Source organism: Gopherus flavomarginatus, chromosome 1 (assembly GCF_025201925.1).
Source record: "Gopherus flavomarginatus isolate rGopFla2 chromosome 1, rGopFla2.mat.asm, whole genome shotgun sequence".
NCBI classification, from domain to species: domain Eukaryota; kingdom Metazoa; phylum Chordata; order Testudines; family Testudinidae; genus Gopherus; species Gopherus flavomarginatus.
The window spans coordinates 262,055,025-262,078,047 of NC_066617.1; the positions used below are offsets into that span (position 1 = coordinate 262,055,025).

At 42.1% G+C, this 23,023-nt stretch overlaps 1 protein-coding gene across 1 annotated transcript in view; it reads right to left on the reverse strand.

Moving 5' to 3' along the window:
• The window catches only part of COL4A2 (collagen type IV alpha 2 chain), a 230,081-nt gene that overhangs the window by 205,122 nt on the left and 1,936 nt on the right, over positions 1-23,023 (reverse strand). The window lies entirely within an intron of this gene.

Genomic DNA, 23,023 nt, shown 5'->3' on the forward strand with positions numbered 1-23,023 from the left:
AACATGCATTTTTTAAACCATTTATAGTGCTGCCAGAGTTAGGAGTTGATAAGACTTTATTCTATCTAGTTAAAGAAAAAAATAAGAATTTTGGATATAGGTTAGATTAGCAGTGACCAAGATTTCTTCTCTTTATAAAACAGTTGTTACACACATCCCAAGATAAAATAAGTAATCTATTAGTAGAATACTCAATTTCAATAAGGAGAAACTGGCTGCAACAAACTACTTCTGTAATCAGAGAGAGAATGACTGATACGTTAACCATTCTGCATGTAGTGTTTGTTCATTTTATAGATTTAAAAGAATTAAAAGGCAGTTGGCCTCACTAGCCATATTTTCTGAAAATGCTAATGCATGAAACATTGAGACTGAACTTAACCCTGATATATAAAGGAAAGAGCTCCAAGAAAGTTTCTCATCTTTATGCCCAGGCTGAACCAGTGAAGGAAAATGAAAATCTACATTTTAATTTTAAAATAACCTTTTATATTTTATAAGAAGAGTTTCCCCTTTATTTAATACTAAGCATCCTCAGGCAGCAGCCAGTAAAGGCAGCTGAACAGATAAGATGGGGATTTGAGGAGAAACCAAGGGGAAGAAAGAATGGTGGTCAAAGGGGCTTGAAAGAAACCAGCCCAGACCTCAAGGGCAATGGCGTGTCAACTGACCTGCTATTTCAATGAATGAGGAAGAGGTCTCTTCCAAAAGACAACACGTGTGCTGTGGGGGGGTCGCTGGTGGGTTTTTAGATGAGAGTTCAGGGGTTCTTCTAGGAGCCTCAATCCAACTTCTGGATGTTTATCTGAGCCAACCAGAATCCCCCAAACTTTGAGATTCTTTAATCCCTCTAACAATGTATTTTTGCACTGTTAGAATAAGTGCACATTCCGCACTTATACATATTTTGCAGTGTAGATGTTGGACTTGTTAGGATTAAACTTTTGCTATATTGAGTCACTGTGACAAGTTACCATGTATTGTTGCAACATCACTACGCACTATGTCTGTGGGCAAATAATGAAGGATTTGGAGTGGATATTTTCATCTCTCTTGATCTATTAAGAAAGGAGATCTTTAAGATAGTCTGAAACTTGTATCAGTTTTGCAGTTTCACAAAGCTGTAACCGTACCCTCAGCCTACTCAATAAATACGTAAAACTCTAAGGGGGAGATCGACGACCTCAATTCTAACACTGCACAAATGACGCCCCAATTCTTTGTCCATCACAGGAAATGGCCAATCTCTCTTTGTGTCTAAGTGATATTAATGTGTAGCTGATAAGCAGCAGATTGAAGTGAAACACAGGAAAGATGGAAATGACTTTATCTGGAAAAAAGAGAAACCTTTAGGAGAACTAGCAATAACCACAGCATCACCATAATGCGAGAGGGTCTTACTCCGATCACATAAACAAGTTTGCAAGCTCAGCGTCCTAAGTGGCAATTAGATTCCTAAATAGGAACAGCTGCCAAAAATGCTTTATTCCATCTCTGACTGGCCAAAAGGGTATGCCTCATCTTGTTGGATGCTGGCTTAATCATAGTGATCCACAAAACTGTGACTTTCAAGCTCAGCTATTGCAAGGCATTGTTCCTAGGGAAGAACAACAGGCCAGCTAGTGTGACTGCCTACTTATTAAGTAACATAGGGTGATGTTAACATGTCGCTGTAGAGACAACACTGATTCCGCATGGAAACAAATTCAAGGCTCTGATCCTTATCTTCAGATAATGACTGCATTGGGCTCAAGCTACTTCAGTGACCCCTCTCTCTGTACCCATGATCTTACACAGGGGTTGGCAACCTCTGGCACACGGCTCACTAGGGTAAGCACCCTAGTGGGCCGGGCCAGTTTGTTTACCTGACGCATCAGCAGGTTCGGCAGACCGTGGCTCCCACTGGCCATAGTTCATCGTCCCAGGCCAATGGGGACTGCGGGAAGTGCCGTGGGCCGAGGGACGTACTGGCTGTGGCTTCCTGCCACCCCCATTGGCCTGCGATGGCGAACCGCAGCCAGTGGGAGCCGCAATCAACCGAACCTGCCAACGCGGTAGGTAAACAAACTGGCCCAGCCCACCAGAGTGCTTACCCTGGTGAGTTGTGTGCCAGAGGTTGCCGACTCTGATCTTACACAATACTGTGCTCCTGAAGGACACTGGATCTCTAGACCAAAAGGATGAGAACAGGAGGCAAAATTTTCCTAGTGGTTGATGCATGGCTTTGGAACTCCCTTCCTCAAGATATTAGAATGATCACAAATCTCATCTCCTGGAGGACAACAGCAACATTCATTATTTATTGTCATTATAGTTGTTATTATTATTAGTAATGGAAACCTTTCTCTCCTATACAGTGGAAGAAGCAAGAGAACCAAAGATCAACACTGATTAAATTACACATTGGACATATACAGTTCTGTAACGTGCTCAGCTACCATGTTGATGAGTCCAGTATAGATTGATAACTAAGAAGTTCATGTTAAAAAGCAGCCTAAAACCATCAGAATGAACACAAGTTGTCCAGCAGCCCCCAGGCATATCTAGATAATTGTAATATAGATAATTTAAATATAGACAGCTATGCATACTGCATCACATCTTTCCCCTTTCCAGTTTGACTATTGTGAGGAAGGCATTATGGTTCCATTAGCTCCCGGGACCAGAGAAAACCAGAGAGTCCTGAGAATTACCTTTCCCTACTCCCTGTGATTGAAGAAAAATCTCATTAAAAGTGTCTTGCATAAAAGTTTTCAAAGACGGCAACATTAAAGGTTTGGTGGGCAGAACAAAAGCACTATGCTCTGCAGAAGAAATTAAAGCTGTCACCATGAACACGAAGGGGAAAGTCAAAAGAGAATATGGATGGGAAACTAAAGCTGGCCAGCTGAGCACTGATCTCTCCTGCTCCCTGGCAATTGTACATAACTGACGCCCACTGAGTCAGAAGAAAGAAAAGAATCTGTGTGTGCACAACCCCCTCTCTTGACCACTCTAGGTGGGTGAATGCCCTGTGATGAAAGCGGGCAGGTTGGAGCAGAGGTATAGTCCTACTTGCTTTTCGTGCTGCAACAGATCAAAGGGCAGATGGAGAGTGAAGTAGAAGCCAGTGAATAACAATTGTTTGGCTCTTCACTGAGGAGTAGGGTGACCAGATGTTAAGGGGAAAATATCGGGACCACTGCAGGGGAGGCATTTTTTTTTTTTTACACTCACCCATTCAGGAGTTCAGTGGCAATTTGTCGGAGAGCCCGTCAGTCGCAGACAGTCTTTGGCAGTATTTCGGTGGGGGGTAATAAACCTTGCCGCCAAAGACAGAAGCACCTGCTGCCAAAATACCGCCGAAGACCATCTGCGACAGGACTCTCCACCGAATTGCCACCAATGACCAGGAAACAAAATATTGGGACAAGTGACGTCCCGACTGTACTCTGGTCGCGACGCGGGACAAACTCCTCAAAATCAGGACAGTCCCAATTTTACCAGGACATCTGGTCACCCTACTGATGAGTGGGGACCTGTGAAGCAGACTGGCCAGAGTATTTGTCCCCTCTAAGTCCCCCAGCAGCATTCCCTTTCTCTGAGAGGCTCATCTCTGCTAATTCTTAGGAATGACAAAAGAGGCTATTGAAGTGAATGCTCTGGATTCCCTTGCTTTTGTAAGTTCGTTTGAACACTGCCATTATATAAACATAGTTATTTTTAATCTCCCTACTTTTCAAAAGTTCCATAGACCTGGACAAATGGGTTTCATCAAGACATCACAGTCTCTTCATACATTTGTCATGAAACTTGTTTCCCAATTGTAATAAACTGCAATTGTATCATGTTTTAAACACCACATACTTGCACGAGATTTTTCTGTCTGTGGATAAACTTCCCATTCAGGTGAATGATGCATAATTACCATTGCAAAGTACACCTAAAATATTAAGAATAGTAAGTCCTGCATCTGTTTAATATGTCTTGTTTTAACACAAATGGCTCATTTGCTGAACCCTCAGTTCTTAGTTAAGTAAAGTCCTATTGCAGTCATTGACTCTGGTTTTTGTGCATGCTCTGGAATACATTTTTGGCATCAGAGAACTGAGTAAGGTCTTCAAGATTTAGCCGTACATGTTTCATGAATTAAAACCCTTTTTGTTGTTGCAAACCATAAATAATACAAAGAAACCAGGAAGTGAAGTCTGAATTGCTTCTTCATCCACAGCTACACACCTAACACTTTCTATGAGCTCAGTTGTACTACTTAAGCACAGCTCTGCTTCAAGGGCAGTAGTGAGCCCTCAGAAACTCCCCAATGTGCCAGGGGAAAAACAGGGAATGAAGCACACAACACTGTATACCTGGACAGCAATGCAGGCCATCTGGAGAAGTGGCAGCCCTAAGTCCTCAGTCTTCACATATGAATAAAGTAGTCTTTGTGTTCTGGTGAACACAGAGGCAGTTCCTGCTGCTGCTGCATGTGTGCACAAAGGGGCAAAGGATGTGGGCTGCTTTCACCCGCTGTACTCGGCTGTGCACCTGCAGAGCAGCTGAGCATAATCTGGCCCTAGATTTGAAGTTTCCTAAGGAAAGTTCTAACATTTCCTTGCTAATTTTTAAACAAATATGTCAGTTAAGATTTCTAAGTTTAAGGCAGAAATGTTTGGGTCATTTCCAGCAGATGTTATCTTGGCTGCTGGCCCCAGGGAGATCTGCAGACTTCCCATGCTCTGAAGCCCCAGAGGCTATTCCCAGTTCTGAAAGGGAATTAGGCATTCCATTCTGCCCACTCCTCTGTCTATGACTCAGCCCAGAACACATTGGGAATGGTGTTGAGCTGCTCAGTTCTCATGCTTAAGGTGCTCCCTGATGTCTTAACCGTAGTTAGGGGGTCAGGAGACTGTAACCAGCAGACTGAATGTCAATTATTTTGGGTAAAAGTATAAAGAGGCTGTGTCTAAGTACAACGGACCTTTCTCTATTTGATAACTGTATAACAGGAGGCAGAGCAACACAGTGGACATGTATACGCTGAAGTTTACAAAAAGCTGATAAACTTTGGTGAAAATGAGGAGAGCTGAGAGAGTGTAAGTGCAATATGGGGAAGGCCCATTTTGGCACTATGGGGATGAAGGAGCGATGCCTTGTAAGTATTTCTGATGACTGGTAGATGACCTTCCTCAGCACCCCAAGATTCAGAAGATTGATCTGGAAACGTCCATATCCGCAACCTCTACCGTTACATGGGAGAATTGCTCTGAACTAGAAATAGTTTCAAGGCTGAGGATGAGGAGACTGAAGGGCACTGAAGGTCCTGAGAACTGAGACTACTTCAACACAGAAGGTGAAGATCTAATTTGCATGAGCTCTTTTCCTACAGGAAGCTCCTAAACTCTCAGCTGCAGAACAAGTTTGTTTTCAATTTTATGGCTTCCGCAGTAGGTCAGCCTGCGCACTGAATAGGTCACCTTCCTGCAGAGCCAGGAACTGTTGCCTTCTTGGCACTTCACAGCTCAGTCGGCTATGGAATATTATCTATTACGTTGAATCTGCTGGATCAGGCACTAACAGCTGACATAGAAGTTTCAGGAAACTGCTCTGAAGGAAATTTTCACCAGTTCCAGGTGCACTCAGAACTGCATTAGCTGGCGGACAGAGGAAAAGTATGTGACAATACAGAAGTGACCATACTTGTCTAATGAGGCATAAACATGAAAAAACAAGAACAAGAAAACAAAACAAAACACCGTAACTTGGCAAACGCAGGCAGAGGGAAGGTTAGTGAACTGACAGTCCTCCACTGCCTGAAATATTTTAGAAAAATTTCAGACAAACAACATTGTCCTTATCAAAAATAGAAAATCTTTAGCAGTCCTCTGAAATATGAATGAAAAAGTATATTTTGTAGTAGAACAATCAACAGGTGGAATCATCAGCCTGTGATGGAGATATTTTAAGCAAGGAAATCTATAGCTAAGGACTGCCAAAAATCAAGCCCAACCCTTATAAGAGTAATCTTGACACACTGATTTTAGAGAGACTATTCATGTGATGTAAATAAACGTTGCAGACTCAGGCCCCTAATTTTAAAATTAATGACATGTGTTCTTTGAAGTGTCCTAGCAAACATGTTTTTGATCATGCTGATCACCAATTATTTTTCCTTAGTTCTCTTAATGCTCGCGTCAGTCCACAAAATAGTTGCACAAAACATATCTCAAAAATGCCATTGAGAATGAGGTGTAGATCATATTGACAAATGAAAATGTGCAGATCAGAGGAAATAAAAGTGTTTACAATTCACAAAGGTAGCAATGGGAGGGACATACCATAGCTTCCATTAGAAATTTTAAAGGTGGAGTTCATACAACAGATGGAATAAAAATGTGCATCTGTTTTCCATAGGCAGACAAGTTAGAGTGCTTGTTGCATTACAGAGCACAGCTTGTTTTATGGGATGGGGTGGAAGTTAATATGTAAATAAAGTTAAGAAAAAAATCATTGCCCTGGTTTTGTTGTTTCGTGGGCTATAATTATTCAAGGTAAGAAATATTTTTTTCTTTACATTTACTGATGACTTAAAAGTTCAGACAGTCAAAACTTTAATAGAGGCCCTCTCCCCTGAGATGAGGATAGGAGTTATTAATACAGAGAACAAAATAGGGACTATATGAATGTCAACATAGACTGCTAATTAATCTCTAGCTAGCTTTTATTTTGGGGTGTGCATATAAATATTATTTTTACATTAATATAATGCACCTATCAAACTCTAGGTATGTTTACAAAAAGCAAGAAAAACCACCATCATAATATTTCTGACAAAACAAATCCTACTACTCTCCCAGTTTCCAGTTACCGTGTAATGGTAATGGGAGTAACAGAAAATAAAACAGTGACAAGAAATGGAGGCCTGTATTAGGCTATGTCTACACTAGAGAGCTTACAGCAGCACAGCTGTACTGATGCCACTATACTGCTGTATGATGCCTCGTGTAGCTGCTCTAAGCTGATGGGAAAGGGCTCTCCTGTTGGCATAATTAAATCACCCTAACAAGTGGTGGGAGCTACATCGATGGGAGCTCTCCATACTGACGCTTGTGTCGATGTAACTTATGTCACTCAGGGGGGTGTTTCACACTCCTGAGTGACATAAGTTATACCAACGTAAGTGATAGTGTAGACATAGCTTTGGAGTTTGAAAGATTCAGCATTTGAGACTGTGAAAGCAGTGTCAATGAACTGAACCAACCACTCTACTATTGTTGTGCATAGTTATTCATATGTATTCATGTTTGTTCATTCATTTGCCCCCATATCTTTCTTTATAGATCCTAGAGACATCCTATTTTCTATCTACTTTAGCACCATAATCATTCGTCACAGCCTTCATCCTTCCAGATGAAGAGGAACAGACCATTTGAAACTTATCAATATCACTCTTTAATCAGCCAGGAAAGGTTTGTATGATATAAGACTTTTTCTTCAACCGTGAGCTGAATCTTCTGCCTCTATCAACTACTGGATCAAAATTAAACAAGATGTTGCTAAATGTCTGAATATACTGCAAACATGTACAGCACTTTGTGTTCCTAGAGAGCCAACACTGTTAACAAGATAGCTTAATTAGCGCAGCACAGTATTTCCCCGAGGGAGAAGGAAAAAAGGAAGGCATAACCTTCCTTGATACTTTAGCTGGCACACCCCTGGTGAGAGTAAGGCAAACCTTCACCTAATAAATCCACTTTGAAACTCCCAAGGTCCTGGATTAGTGTAACACAATGTGGTAAAAGTTCTCTTCCTTCTCCAACATTTTTTTCCTTGGAAACAAACTGTGTTCAAACAAACGGATCGTGCTAGCGCAAAGAGAAAGAATCTAATAAAATAATGAATGTTCTCAGATATTAAATGGAGATGTTGTAAATTTAAAAATGTACTGACGATTGAACAGGTCACACTGTAGTTTTAATCTGCCCATAAATAACTTTTTGTTTGGAGAGACAAATCAATTTTATTTCCCTACAAGTAAAAAACAAACCAGAACCAAACACATAATAGAGACTTAGAAGGATATGCATTATTTTGGTGTGATATTCATATGTTAAAGCCAAGCATGTACCACTTTAAGGACTGTCTGAAATGCAACCAATCCTTTACCATTTCAGCAGATTTCCACTATATATATATATATATATATAAATTGACAAAAATCAAGACTCCGTACATACCTACCTTCTAATTTAGTGTGTCAGATTTCCATCTCCAAAACAGTAATAATTCCTAAAGTGACTCATCTCCTCTCCTTCAATATCAAAATGTATAGACCTGTTATCCTCATCCACTAAAACATTTATTGGTTTCAAATAGAAGGCAGAGTGAGCTTTCTTTCTTCTACTTTATGCAGCATGTGCTATATATTAGTGTTTAATAACTCTATAAAGGCAGACATGCCACACAGACCTTACTATTACATAAGTCTGTGGAATATACTTCTGACCTATTCACAGGAACAACTAAGTAAAGATGCCTGTTGTAGTTTTCCAGTTGGCTTTTCATTGACGTTACCATTCGTTGGCAGAAATATAATGGTGGTGCTTTTTCTTGCTTTATAAACATACCTAGAGTTTGATAGGTGCATTATATGAATGGAAAAATAATATTTATATACACACATCAAAAGAATTCATTTTTAACAGAGATCATGGAAATAGATCAGAACATCTTTTTCCTATTGTTCCCTTGTACCTGGCTGTATCCAATTCAATAGGACAAAGAAAAGGACAAAGAAATCTTTTTGACCTAGTCTGATTTTTTTAAGTTACTCACGCCAAGAGCTGGATTAGTGGTTGCACATCCCCTTACACACAGAACGCCTTCCCTAAAATAGTCCATAAGGTCATAACCATTCCTTCTTCAAATCCCTCAAGACCCACTTCTGTTGTGACTCCTACAAGAAATCAGCCAACTCACAAAGGATAGGGTGAGTGGTAGTTGTAAATAGCTGGCATTTGTTAATTTTCAAAAAGTTTTTAACAGATGAGAACATCAAGTTGTGCAAACAGCTAGTGTATGTAACTAGATGAACGTATTACCCTTGTCCTCCCTTCTTTCCTATTTTTGGAATGATTATTTATTTCATCCTGTTTCAAATTAGATTACAAATTCTTTGGGGGTAGGGACCATGACCTGTTTGTAAAGTATGTACCTTGCAAAATATAGCCCAATTCCCAACTGGAGTCCTTGGGTGCTGCCATAATACGAATAAATAAAATATAACAGCCAATTAGCTTAAGGACCAAATGTCAAAATGCTGGCCTGTGGGCTGTCATGAGGAGGCCTATGTGTGAAATCCGGTCTCCACTGAAATCAGCAGCAAAGCACTCATTGACTTCAGTGGGGTCAGGATTCCACATTCAGAAGTTTTCTGAAAAATTTCCTGAGGACACAAGTATGAAGCAACACTTGTTTTAAATGGAAAGTCTGTATAACTTTGCAACTTCTTCTTTGGAAGAAAGGCCTTTCCTCTATAACAACAGTAAAGCACTGGCATTATGTATATTCTTACTACTGACAACACCTTTTGACTATAATGTAGATAAAAGTAAATTCTCAAAAATTTTTGTATACAATGAGCATGCTCCAACTCAGGGCTGCAGGATTTATGCAAGACTTCCCCTGTAATTGCTACTTCTGACTATTACAAGGCAGGATGGGACCAGGCACCAGAACTGAAAGTAAGGAGACTCTTCAATGACCTCCCTCCTAGTGCCCAGGCAGCATGAAGAAGCTATCTGAACTGAAGGCAGAAGGAACAAAACCTGGACCTGAGGTACGTGCAGAGAATAGATTGGGACAAGGAGCCCATGCAGGTGAGGGTGCATACTGGAACTGGAAGATAGCTGGGAGGAGAGAAAGTGAGATTGGGAAGTGAGTGAGTGGGACACTGGGATTGGCTGGAAAGAAGACTAGGAGCCAGGCTGTGGGAAGATTGGGACTGGCTGCTTAGACATATTAGGACTGGGAGCCCTGGGACTAGGTGGGCAGGGTGGGGAAGGCTTGGGTTGTTTGGGCAGGGAGACAGACTGGTAGATGGGGTGGTGGGGAGACTGGACTGATTGGGTAGGGAGACAGGGACTGAGATCCAGGAGGAGCAGGGAGACTGAGATTGGACCAGGAGTCAAAGGAGTGTAAAGACTGGGTCTGGCTGGGCAAAGGGGCAGGGACAAGGAACTGGGGAGTATGGAAACTGGGAAGAGGTGCTATGGAGGAGGGTGGAAGACCGAGACTGGATGAGAAGCCTACGATGGGAGACTGGGAGCTAATGTGGGCAGGTGGGGAACGGGGAAACAACCGGAGGCCAAGGCGTGGGAGAAACAAACTGGACAAGGATATTGGGGGCAAGGACTGAGACAGAGCAACAGGGATTGGAAACCCAGGCATGGGGAAGAAGCAAGACTGGGTTAGATACTATGGTGATGAGCACCATAGAAAAGTGCCTGAGAAAGTTAACAATTCTGTGTTCAGAATACAGTATTATGTGTAGTAAATAAGGCTTGGAGGTCACACTTGGAACAATGACAATAAAACAATATGCTGAATAAGCTACTCATTAAAATGAGCACCATCCATCCAGTGCACTGAATGAGATGCTGTAGAAAAAATACTGATGATGTTACAAACAAACAACCCTGCCCCCGATATGGTACCATAATGAATATGCACAAGGGGGCTGAATTTAGGTTGCATAAGCAACCTTAATTCTGGCTTTTCTTAGCTTCAAGTGCTTGATTTTGCAACCATAATGTTCCTTTAATGTAGTTTTTGCACGTAATGTGTACATACATTTATTAATTATTGTAATTCCATCTAAGATCTTTGGGCAGGGGAGGGGAAGAGCTGAATAAGCAAAGTCTTTTCTTCTAGGAGCTTAACTTTTAACAAATTCCTGAATGAACAAGTATGGCTTTTTTTCAGAACAAATATGAAAACCAGGGGGTTGTTGTCCAAACAGCTATATTTGCGTGAGGGACCTGATTTTTTATTTTTTAAATGACATCACACGCTCTAGTTAATAATATCATTGTCCTCTATTAAAAGTTCAGTATTTATTTCTTGACTGGTCTCTCTTATGGTTCAGTTTTTTATCTGCTGCCAATTGTCTGCCAGGAGAGAGAGAACGCAAGAGGTACACACAGGATTGGCCCCATAATGAGACACTGACAGAGAATCTTTATTCCCACTCCAATACACAGACAGCTAGGACTTGAGACTTTTAAGGCAGTGGTTCTCAAACGTTAGCAACCCAAGGACCCCCATTTTGATTTAAAATTTTTCATGGACCCCCAAGCAAGCTTCTAATTTTCCCTGGGGGTGCTCAGCCCACACTCAGCCCCATGCCCCACCCCCACTCCACCACGTCGCCCAATGCCCCACCTCTTCCCACTCCTGCTTCACTCCTTCCTCTCCTCTTCCCCATCTCTTTCCGCCCCCTCCCATGAGTGTGTCCCATCACCCTGCCTCCCGCTCCCTCCCAGCGTCTCCTGCATGCCACTGAACAGCTGTTCCCTGGTGTGCAGGAGGCACTGGGAAGGAGGAATTGATCAGCAGGGTTGGCAGCCTTGGATGTGACTCATGGAGCCCCTGGAGTACCCTCGTGAATCCCCAGGGGTCTGCAGACCCCAGTTTGAGAACCACTGCTCTAAGGAATCTGACTCTCAGCAAAGGTAGAGCTCATTCATAGAAGACCAGAGTTTGATTCTCCACTTCCATTGATTGGTTTTACAACAATGTAACTCCATTGTTATCGGTGGAGCTACTCCTGATCCACATCACATCACTGTGAGTGAATGGAGAATCAGTCCCTTCTCATCTTCCCGGTTTTTCTTCCAGGATTTGAAGAAATGGTGAGGTAAATTTAGTCTGAACACCAACAAAAGGATGAAATATTCAGAGGGGCATTTCTCAGCCCCTCAAAAACTTTAGCCAAATTCAGTTCAGCTAGGATGTCTAATTTCCTCATAAAATGTGATTTCAATCTAAATAAGGGCCAAATTTTGCTCTGTTACAATGTGCATAAATGAGGAGTAACTCCAAGTCAATGAAATTACTGAGAACAGAATTTGAGAACAGAATTTGGCCCAAGTTTGCAACAGCTCTACATCATCCCACTAACATTTACATTTTACAGAGTTCATTACAATGGCCCTAAGTCTTCCACCTCTCTCCCCTTTTCTTCTTCAAATATTCTTCCCTTTACTTTTTACCTTTGTGTGGTGCACTCAAAGGGCCAGATTCTTCCACCCTTACTCACACTGAACAGCCCCAGTGGTTATATCATGAGGAAGGGGGTTGAGGCATACAAATATAGGGCTGGAAGGGACCATTTGCCCCATAGTTTTATTATTTATCCATCTTTATCATTTTTCTTCTCCTTTTTCCTATGTTTGGATTATTTTTCTCTCCTTGATTCCACAGGTCAAATGCATCTCTGGTGCAACTTTGCTGAAGTTAATAGAGTTACATATGAGGGATGATTTTGGCCCAGAGTCTCTACTTTTGGCCCTATTTGTGTCCATTTTAGCGTATATTATTTTATTTAAGTGTCTACTTCTTGCAGTTTGTTTTTGCATAGTCTTTGTATACAGGCAAGTCTTATCTTACATGGGGGTTCCATTCCGCGGTTAGCGTGTAAAGCGAAAACCACGTATACTCAAAATTACATCCCCAAACCCTTTAAATCCCAGCCCGCAGCTCCGGTGGCTGGGATTTAAAGGGTTGCAGCGGGGAGCCCGGAGAAGCCCTTTAAATGCTGGCCCGGGCCTGGGGGCCGGAGCTGTGGGCAGGATTTAAAGGGCTCCACCGGGCTTCCCGCCATGGTAGGGAGCCCGGAGGAGCCTTTTAAATCCCGCCCGCAGCTTTGGCAGCCAGGCTGGGGCCGGCATTTAAAGGGCCTGGAGCTCCATGGTGGCTGAAGCCTCAGGCCCTTTAGTTCGCCCCAGGGGCTACCAGCCATCTCTGCAGCTGGGAGCCCTCTGGGTGATTTAAAGGCCCTGAGACTCCCAGCCATAGCTGGTGCCCCAGGGCCATTAAATCTTGAGGCCACGCCTCTTCCGCTTGAGGCCACGCCTCCCCCCAGGACTCCTGCCGTACAGTGTAAAGCTGAAATCGCGCATGTTAAATGCGCGTAAGTTGCGACAGACCTGTAGTATATTCACTCTCATGTCACCTCAATTCCTTATATGCATTTTACTCTCTTCTTTTCTGTGACTCTACTGTTCCCATCAGAGGGCACCATAAGGGTGTAGCTAAAATGAAAAGTAACCCTTATTTAAAACCATGTAAAAGAAAATGTTAAAATGGCACCTAAACCTCTAGCAAGTTTAGAGTTTTAGTAATCCATGCACCAAAAGATGTAATGACATTATTCTGTCATTTTGTGGTTGGGGGAGGACAGGGACAAGATAACAGTTAGTGCTGGGGGAAGATAACATAGGTTAAAAAGGCTGTGCATGAACAGAAAACCTATTGCAAGAAGTCTAGGAAGCACAGAAAGAAAGGAGATCTGTACATTTTGATAAATTTGAGATAGGTATCCAAAGTTCTGTTTGCTTAATCAAACTGAAAATTTAAATTTGTTTACGTTCTCCTGACACATACTACAGTACTTACTACAACGTCAAGCTATTTCTATGTTAGAGAAAACTGTGGTCCAGCTCCACTCAATTTTTTGACTCTTCTTCCTGATACTTCCATAACTCACATCCACCCTAAAACTTATACCCTTTCCTTCTTCTCTGTCCCAAGACACTTTCTTCTTCTCCAAATCCTACACATTCTTCTTCCTACTCCTTTAATCTTCCTTTCCTGCCCTCCGCACCCAACATTCAGACAAGCAGGTGGAACCAACCTGGGAATTCTCCGAAGCAACTCACAAAATTCTAATGACTTAATCATCATAATAAGTCTATTACATGTAAATATTATGATACATATACATACACGGAGAGAGAGGGAAGATGAGATATGGAGGTAACCCAAAGTTATATAGAAATTCAAGGGCTCACCCAAGAATAGAACTGTGCTCTCCTGAATCCCACTTCTGTGCCAGATCCATCAGACCAATCTTCAGTAGTGCTGCCAGCTACCCACTCACAGTCACTCATATACTACTGCCTCACCCACTTACATTCATCCTGCTGGCCCTGGGGAAATAATGGCTCAACTTTCACTCCATCCTAGGCCTTGTCTACATTACAGGGGTAATTCAACCTCACTTACCCAACTTCAGCTATGTGAATAACGTAGCTGGAGTTGACATAGCTTAGATCAACTTATTGTGGTGTATACACATGCTGCATCAATGGGAGACACTCTCCCATTGACTTCCTTTATTCTTCTCTTTCCGGTGGTGTACCGGAGTTGATGGGACAGTGATCTGTGGTTGATTTAGCGGGTCCTCACTAGACCCACTAAATCGACCCCAAGTGCATTGATCACTGCAGCATTGATCCTCGATAAGTGTAGACATGCCCTAAGAGTTGAATGTCACTGCTGCTGCATTTGAATCCTAGATGATCCCCAGCAGTGAAAGCCCTGGATTACGTGTGCCAAGTGCTTGCCCTTTCTACCACTCATCTTCTGCTGTTTGAATTTGACATGTTATAATGATATGCATTATAGTCTATCCCGTACCGCATAGAACAGTAGCATACTAAGTTTTGTCAAGAGGAGATGACTAGCAAGAGACGTGTGGCATTAGGCATCTTAGCTCCTTGCTCCTCTCCTTCCCTGGCTTCACTTTTCTCTGGTAACAAAATCTCAGTGGATCCAAAATCTGTTGCACTCAATGTTATCTGTCAAACCAGGGTGCAGATGGATCCAACTTTAGTCTTCCATAGAGGATAAGCAACCACCTATGAAGCCAAACGGCTGCTATGACTTCAGTGCAAAATAAAATAGTAACTATTACAAAACCTGCTTCAAAATACTCTGAAAACTAATACCTCCTACTCCCTAAATTGTTTTATCAACTTATTACACAAAAATAATCACACAGATTTTCAAAAAAGTGTAGTCATAAAAGTCCGAAAAAATGTAGGATAGCCAAAGTATTATGTATGATACCGTAAAAAACCCAGCTGGCTAAATCATACTTGCCTTTGCACAGGTGCACAAAGTCTCACTCTCATTTGGGCACCTGTTGCAGAAGCAGCCATAAACCAGGTCTTTACAGTCCATTAGCACAAGGGGTGGAGGAATGGTAGGGCCTGATCTAAAGCTCATTGACATCACTGGAAGTCTTTCTATGGAACACAGTGGACTTTGGAACAGGACCTTAGTGCCCCAGACATTCCAAAAAGGACTGGACCATGTCCCCACCCTTCCCCACTTATTGACAGACAGGGTAATATGGCCTGGGATATTTTAAAAGTTCCTAACATGATGTTCACTAGCATCTTTGCAACAGAGCATCTAACTTCCCAGGGTTTTCCTCTTGGAGAGAAGAATTGATTACATTTAAAAAGACAATTTATTTATAAATGTTACTTTGATTTTTAAAGTAAACCAGTATCATTAAGTGCTCACTCAATCTACAGATTAGGATTGTGCTCAGATGAAGATATTTATCATTTTATCCGTAGGTTAATTTCCCACATGTGTGCGCCATGGGTGTTATACTAATGTCTTCTTTTCCACATATCTGGTGGCTTTTCTTGGGCCACAAAGGAAGATAATTAGGGCTGTCAAGCGATTAAAAAAGTTAATCGCGATTATTCACGCTGTTAAACAATACCATTTATCTAAATAATTTTGGATGTTTTCTACATTTTCAAATGCATTGATTTCAATTACAGCACAGAATGCAAAGCGTACTATGCGCACTTTATATTTATTTTTATTATAAATATTTGCACTGTAAAAAAAACAAAAGAAATAGCATTTTTCAATTCACCTAATACAAGTACTGTAGTGCAATCTCTTTGTCATGGAAGTGGAACTTACAAATATAGAATTATGTACAAAATATAACTGTTCTGTAAATATCCCTTTATCAATTTTATGGAGGGGCTGCCTGTTGCTTTTGACGATGACCGTTTGTTTCCTACCAATAAAGTAAAAAGTATGATTATTGTAGAAGATCTGATGAACTCTGCTTGTGAACATGATGAAATTGAGAAAGCCTTTATCAAGTATGTGCATCACAGGAACCTGAGCATAATGTATATAGTTCAGAACGTATTTTGTCAGGGAAGAGTTGCACGATTAACCTAAACACAAAGGACATAGTTCTGTTCAAAAACCCCAGGGATAAATTACAAATTGCTACGCTCGCTCGGCAAATGTACACTGGCAAAGCTCAATACTTTCTTGACGCTTTTGAGGATGCTAGCGAAAGACCTTATGGCAACCTGGTGGTAGATTCAAATGCTTCCACACCAGAAGCTTATAGACTAAAAACCGGTCTTTTCCCTCCAGACTGGCCGGTAGTTTATAATTTTAAAAGAACAATAGCTGGGTATAAAAAGGGATGAATTATCAGCAGACCCCTTTTAACAGCCGGGGTTGCTGACCAAAAACATGTCTATCTGCGTGAAGAGAAATCTGATCCTTTTAAAATTATTTAGCAAATTGTCACTGCAGCAAAGGAGGGCTATACTGTGTTCGGCCTCTGACGATTTAGTAGCGGCCATCTCAGAAATAGCACTCAATACCGTAAAAGAAAACATACCTTTGACACAGAATCAAGAGCGTGGGCTGAAAAAGAGAAACATGCTTATAAAAACTTTGTGTAATAAAAGAGTTTCACTTAAAAGAAAGAAGCATCTGGTGAAGCAGTCTGGGGGCGTTATCAGACCTCTGTTAAGTTCTGCTATCCCTCTGATAATAGGGCTTTTGACTAATCGATAATGGAGTATGCAGAAAAAAAAGGTACCTGGTGCCCAGCCTTCAGTTGGAGCAATTAAGCGCTTCCCCCTCTGGCAGAGAAAAATATCAGAACGACCACAACTTGCTTACTGGATGCTGAAATGAAGTCTGTTCTTCAAAGAACTGACTTAGCCAAATACGAAAAGGCTAAACTTTAGAGCTCCGTGATTCAAAGGCACCTAACGTACGTGAAGCAAAGCGATGCAGATAAAGGGAAAATAAGTCTGTTTCTACTGGAACAGGAACAGAGTGTGACTGCCAAACCCCCAGAAACACCAAAGACCTCAGACTCTGTTGCTCAGGAGGTTCTGGATAACATGAATAAGTGTTATAAAAAATATGCATTAGTATGGCTAAATAAGCTTGGTCAGGATAAAAATCTCTCTTCATGGAACGATAAAAGGGCTTTTGTGCACAAAGGCTCTGTGGTTAATGGTTCTAACATGCTAGACGTAGTCAGGGTCGTAACTCAGATGTGCTCTGTTCCTAGCAGACATGTACCTAAAGGATGGGATGTATTTATGAATGCCATGATGGAACTGAATGTACCATCTTCCATCATGGGCAATGTGGCCAACAGAGAACTTTTGGAACGCCTGAAGGCCTCGACTGCCAACACCAGGGTGGATCGAGAAACCATGACCCCTTTTTTGCCATCTAAAAAACAAAAATTGGCTAAAAGATCTGAATGGCTCAGTGTTTGATATTTTTCACGTTCTAAAATTGTCTTTAAACACCTAACCTGGGGTGCTTTAGTGGGTAACATGTCTATGAAAATTGTTGCAAGATACATGTCTGGGTTTGTTGAAACATGTTTTGAGTGAGGCTAGGCATGCCCAAGAACTTAAATTTATTTTTTACAAAATTCACCGTCATCCGGTCGTTTTGGACTAAGTCGCTAGAATACAATTTTAAAATCCGGTCAAAAGATAAACCCTTGCTATGATGATGTAAGAAAAACACGCAGTGATAGCCGCAGGCGACGGAGCGAGGGTCTTGTAATTATCTATTGTGAAACACGATGTCTGTGGCATTTTTGTTAAAAAATTTCATAATGCTTCTAGGAAACATCACACTGTTCGGGGTTTGCCTGTATGAGTCAAAAAAAGCTCCATGGTTATGCTCCACCAGATACAAGGCGAGCCAGTGTTCACCCGGTTGATTGTGTGGGTGCGTGTTGACCACTAAACCTAGGGATTTCTGAGACAGTTTGCCGCCAGGGAGCCAATCGCAAGTGAACACATCTAAGAAATTATTTTTTGTGCAAGGGTCCATTGATAAGACACATAAGAGCTGCACGGTGTCCATGTTCACATGTAGTCGAACAGAACGTTTCTCCTCTGATTTATCTCTATGATGTTGTCAAAAAACCCATACACGATCATACTGACGGTGACCGTCAAAGCCTTCCCAAAACATATTTCTGCTCTCAGGTTCCCGGTTTTAATCAGGTAATAGTGATTGGCGCATTCCTGGTTGGGAGACAGGTCAAAGGCAAACAAGGTGTAACCCTGTGCAAACTCCTCACGATCGATTAACAGAGAACGATCTTTCATGTGTTTACCAACCGTCTGTACCAGATTCATGTATTCTCTTACGCAGTGTCCTGCCTCAAAGTCTGGTTGCAAAGGCTTGATTGGTATCTTCACCATCCACATACAAGGCCACAAAATTAATATTGTCATGTTTAAAATGAAAGGTTTCTTTAGTGTAACTTCCACTAAAGACATCATTATCCACAAACCCTAAGACAAGCATTTTGGATAACTGTCTCAAGAACAGCTTCTCCTGGTTACTGACCCTGCTGCCCACAGGGATGCTAAACACTTTCATTCCCACACAGTCCATGGGGTATTTAGCATTAGCGGTAAGCAGGGCCTCCATATGCCCCAGATGGCTGCTCAGGGCCACTCGTACGTTCTTCACAAAAAGGGACGCTGATACAATACACAGTTTAAAGCCTTCGGACGCACTTCCCATTAAACAGAAAGCATCTTTACTGCACATCTGTTTAAATTTCACATCCACTCCGTTCATCAAAAGTTTTCCTTGAAAATACAGGTCACTGTGTAGATGACCCAGAGGCTTTACTCTCCTGCTCTGGGCCATCAGCTTTGCACACCTCACAAACCCTAGATTCCCGCCATCCAACTCCATTTCTTTGTGTTGTCCGGCAGTGTCTTTGTAAAACAGGCCACTGGAAAATTGCGTGACGAGGATGTTGTCGCTGTAATTGAGCACTGATTCTATAAAGGCCCTGTAAGGGTAACAGTTGCTGCTTTGGCTTAGGAGGCGGTCTCCCAGTGTGACATCCAACTGACTGAAAATAGAGTCCATGGGGTCATTTACCAGGCCCACCTTGGCGTCCTTGGTGAGTTCAATTCCGTCTCCTTTTACAATCTTGCAACATAGGTAAATCTGTGTGCTGTTTAAATCCATATAATCTTTGCCATTCCTTGCTTTAAAAAAGTCTATGGGGGGCAGCCTCCGTAATGGTTGATAGAGGCAGCACCTCGATATAGATGCTTTTCTCGGTGCTTGTTTGCATAGGGGCTATTTGGAACAAATCTAGTTTGGATTTGATGCACTCCTCAGACCCACAGTGAACAAAAGCCATGTTGATTAAAATATCTCTCTTTTACTAGGCGGAGAGCATCTCCTCTTTCGTCCAGGCTTTCTCTTGGACTTTCGCTTATGGCTGGCCCTGCACGGCAAAGCCCTTCTTTTAAAGGGTTTCGGGGGACCTGTGCATAGCGGGTATTACACATTTCTCTTTCTCTTTTCCTTTTAATGTACATCAGCCCTGATCCCTCCTGTGAAGCTGGATTCCTCACCTTCTCCAGAACAGCGTCAGAGACGTGGCCTACCACCTCTTTAGCTATGTTTTGAGCGGCGGTTTTTACATGGGGTTTAATAGTCTCTAGCCCCCTCCTCAAAAGTAGTACAGCTTTTCAAAAAAGGCTACAGAATATTCTGCCCATGTCAGCCCCATACATCACAGCGGATATCTAGGAAGGGCTTATCCAGTCTGGGCTTTGTAATAGTTCCTTTAGATGGTGGGGTCACCATAATCTTTTAGGATTGCCATAATAGTGTTTTACTTTTTAGAAACCTTGCTCTCTCTGGGGACACAGATGCAGCTTGATGATCATCTTACTGAAGCAAAATGAGACGAGTCTGTTCTGATCTGTCTTTATTTCAATGGTGATGGTGTCGATGTGGTGTTTACTGACAGAGACGTAATGAGATTTGTTGTAGGTGATGGTGACAAACTTGTTGTTCCTTCCTCGGACAGGGAAGCAGCATAACAGAGGAACAGAAAAGACCCCCCACAGACTCGTGTTCTATGATATCCGTGTACAGATACAAGGAGTTGAAACCCTCTGTGATGTCTGCCAAGAAGGGGATATTTTGGATGCTGTGCTTAGGGCCCAAACCCAGAATGTTATCTGCCGGTAGAAAACACATAAGTAAAATCGGTGGATTTAAGTCTAACTTTTCTACCGACAAAGTCATAGTTCATGACCACCTCAGGCAGTGCTGGGTCATGAGCCACGGTATTGTTCATATGATCAATAATTCAGGTAGGGACGAGTAATAATCTCGTTGTAGCAAGAAACTCCGTGTCATATATCCAAAGGTGATTTTGAAAGGGATGTCTTCATTGATAGTGTTCCAGCTGTGCGGGTATTGCATTTCCACTAACCCCACCTCCCATGCACCCAGGAGAACCAAGGGTATAATTAGCTGTATTGTAAAGTTCGAGCTGGTGTTTTTGGGAAAAGCCCCAGAGCTGGCATTGCTAGGCAAAGTGATGTAAAACCCACCATCGCTTATTTCTCTCTCTCTCTGTCTTTGCAGGAGGAATAGTTTTTGTTCACATCTCAATGTGACAGAGATGAGAAGGCTCCACCCAGCTATTAAACTTATCAGGCCACCCCAACCATTTCACCAGTACCTGCTTTATTCTCCCTTTTCTTTCTCCACTAGAACTTTTTCAATCCTGTAAATCCTGTCTTGTTTGGGGTTTAATTTTTGTAATTCTTCAGGATAAAAAGCTCCAGTAACTGTCTCATCCTCATAATCTTTTAATCAATATACAGGTCTCTAGCTCCTGGTTAAGGCTTCATACACTATGACTATCTCATTGGTAAACATCTGTTCATAACCTTTTTCAAAAACTCCTTTAGTTTTAGATAATCTCACATGATCGACTTTTCTAAAAGGGGCAACAATCAGTTTTTAAAACTGTCTCCGTAAACCGTTTTCCATACCTTCAGAGAATTTGAAAGGTTAACATCAATGGGTCTGGTACATATAGTTCTGTGATAGCTCTGGTTGTAGCTCATTATAAAGTCAGGTAACATGTTGATGTAGCAAAAGTTGTTATGGGCTGTAAAATATCTCCACATCCTAGTTTTTAAAGTTCTGTTAAATCGCTCCACAACCCCTGCTTTGACTTCATTATTAGTAACAAAATGGTGAACGCCATGCTGCTTTCGCAATTTGCTTAAGGTTTGTTTAAAAATTCTTCCCCCCGATCGGTTTGTAATTTTTGAGGCATGTGACCTTCACTGAAAATAACTTTAAAGGCCTTGGATACCTCACCACTCATCTTGTCTATTAGGCCTACAGCCCAGACATATTGGGATAGAATGTCTATCTCTGTTAAGATGTACTTAAAACCGCTGTTGTGTTTGGAGAACCAGTGCATATCCACATAATCTGCCTGCCATTGCATATCCACATCTAAACAGTGGTCTTGTTTCTTTTAAAATGTATTTGAGTTAGTTTGTGTAAAGTGTAAGCATCCTGGTCTGAAAGTCAAGCTGTTACCTATCTTCTATTTAAAGTTTTACTATGCTTTTTGGCCACTTGAAAAAGAGGTTCACCCCGCCAAAGTCCCAACTTCCCTGGGGGTGTAATATATTTTCTTTAACGGAGCCGTCTGCGTAAACATGACTGTTCCTTGTACCATCTTTTACTAACTCGAGTATGGTGGGGACACATTCATATTGACACATTTAAACAAGTTTTATTAACCGCCTGGTTTAAAGACCACCTTTTACAGCTGCCTGTGAAAATGGTTGCCATGACGCCTACCATGAGGGAGTCTGAGCTGGTTCATTCTTCCATTTTGTCCTTTTCCGGATTTTCCTCTTGAGATCTGTGTCTTAGCCATGAGCAAAAACAGCCAATGCACGATATATTTACTCCCACGGGGCTACCAATATGTAAGTTCTCAAAGGCTTCTTGAAAGGCATCGTCGAGCAGTTAAGAGATTTTCAGAAAAGTAACAGTGTAAGCACCCCACTGCTTGTTTTTAGATTCACATAATCCCAGGTCAGTTCTTAACCCCATTACACCCCATTCTTGACCATCACTTCTTAATTATTCATTTAGCTGAGCAACGTCTTTTCCGTTCACCTTGTCCACTGGTGACTCCCCCGAGCCATGATCGCCTTTCACCTCCAGGGGGGTGGATGACGTGAGGCCGTCACACTCATTGGGGTGCCTCATGAGGGCTTGGGTTTCAGGGTCGGCTTTCGACATATTCATCAACAGTTGAGTCAAAAGGCCCTTGTCAGAACTGTTGCTGATGTAGCACTTTCTCCACACAAAATTCGAAGTTCTCACAGGGGTGTCCATGTTTCCTCTCAGCCTTTCCATGACTTCTAAAACACACGTTCTTGGTAAGAGATGATCTCTTCTGCCTGGTGCTAGGACTTATGGGGTGATGGTGCTGCACTCTGATTGGCACAGGGTGATGGGAGGAGTTCTTAGAGGGGTCACATGACCCTCTTCTGGGCGGTTCATCCCATCCCAGATTTTGGTCAAATCTGCTCTTGGGGCAGTCCGCTGTGTCTGAAACCCATCGTGATTGGTAGAGGGTGGTGAGAGGAGTTCTTAGAGGGGTCACATGAACCACTTCTGGACGGGTCACCCCACCCCAGAATTCTCCCCCATTGGTCAAATCTCCTCTCCGGGGTGGTCTCCAGAAGATGAAACCTCTCCTGATTGGTAGAGGGCAGTGGGAGGAGTTCTTAGAGGGGTCACATAACACACCTTGCTTCTGATCATGTCTCCGGTTTGACCCCCCCCCCGAAGTAAT